A 1,831-nucleotide genomic window follows, 5' to 3' on the forward strand; every position below is an offset into this window, starting at 1 on the left:
AGTTCTTTGTCTTAAATGATACTCACTTAGTGTTTTGTTTGGCATGAGTAAGGCTTGCGGATTTCTGTATGAATTCATCTGGCCATCTAGAACGTAGATGAAATGAAGCCCACTGTCTACCTCCCTCACTGGCCTAGAGATCATTGTATATGCCAGATGAGCATACAGAATATACAGCTGGGGACGGGGTAGGGAGGTGGGGTCATGAAGACTAACCAGTCACCACAGCAACAAGTGATGCTGCCCTCACGGACATTTTTTCCCGTGGTGGGGGTGGGTTATAATAGGGATACGTAACAGGAGAGAATCAAACCGTTTAGCCCTGACCTTTGACCCAAATGTTTTAATGAGGCAAGCCTGCTACGTATGTTTCCCTGAATCCCGAGAAACAAGTTTGAAACGTTGACTTGACGGGACAGTTGATTCAGTCAGTGTTATTCTGAACTCACTTTCTTTTGCTTCATAAAGGGGAAGGGAGAATGCCACTCTTCCTTGGGTCACTTTTAATCCATAAATATTAAGAAAAATATAAGCATTTATGATGACCTTTCAAAAGGAAAACGTATTGTAACATCAATAATTATTTTATAGACTGTAATATTGCTTCTTCCTCTTTGCTGTAGTATATGGTTTTGTTGCTCAGTCATGACCCAATCTGGGGTTTTCTTGGCAAAGATACTGGAGTGGTTGGCCATTTCCTTCACCAGCTCATTTTACAGATGAGGAAACTGAGGCAACCATGGGTAAGTGATTTGCTAAGGGTCACACAGCTAGCAAGTATGAGTCTGGATTTGAACTCAGGTCTTCCTGACTCCGGGCCCAACACTCCATCCAGTGTACCACCTAGCTGCACCAGTGTTTTTTTACTGAAGTCCAAATGTGCAGAATGTCTAAACACAACAGAAAAGCCAAGCCTATTCATGTCTTAGAAAGAGTGTTAGATTGCAGCCTTTAAGGATCCAATGTACAGAAATCACAAGATCTAGAACTGTGAGTGGCCTTGAGGGTCATCGAATCCCAAGCCTTTCGTTTGGAACCTTAGACCTGAGTGAGTGACTCGCCTCGGGTCACACCAGGAATGAGGAGCAAGGTAGGATTCAACCCTAGTCTTCTGGTTCCAAATTGAGTTCTCCTTCCACTATATCCTGCTGCCTCTGAAGTTAGGAGTGACTATTCCAGTCACAAAAGAATTCTCTTTATTAAGGAATCCCTTCTTATATACTCACAATTGAGATTTTTAACTGTTTGTCTATATCTCATCACCTACTTGACTGAGTCATTGGGAGACAGTTTAAGCTAAAGTATTAGGATTAACAGCTGATAGATGAGCAATCAGAAACAACTCCTCTCTGTCCCTCCAAAATAGGTTCCCTATCTTGATTTCCTAGGCAATTAGGTGACAGTAGACAGAGTGCTGAACTTGGAGTCAGGGAGACCTGAGTTCAAATGCAGCCTCAGACATTTACTAGCTGTGTGACCCTGATCAAGTCACTTAATCTCTATTTGTCTTAATTCCCCCCCCCCCTCCCCCTACTGCATCCAGGGCCATCTCCAGAAGTCCTGCTTTATATCTGGCCACCAGACCCAGATGGCTTCAGAGGAGAACGTGAGGCTGGTGACTTTGCCCAGGCTTCCCATACTTAAATCCAATTTACTTGCCCTCATGGCATCACCTGCCAGATGCCATGGTGTTCTTTGAGAACAAAGAACAACAACTTCAATCCACAGGAGATGAAATGGCAAACTGCTTCAGAATCTTTGCCAAGAAAACCCCATGGACGGGACTGGTGTGTTCTGGTCCGTGGGGACACAAGGACTCAGAAACAACTAA

Source organism: Notamacropus eugenii, chromosome 3, assembly GCF_028372415.1.
Source record: "Notamacropus eugenii isolate mMacEug1 chromosome 3, mMacEug1.pri_v2, whole genome shotgun sequence".
Lineage (NCBI taxonomy): Eukaryota > Metazoa > Chordata > Mammalia > Diprotodontia > Macropodidae > Notamacropus > Notamacropus eugenii.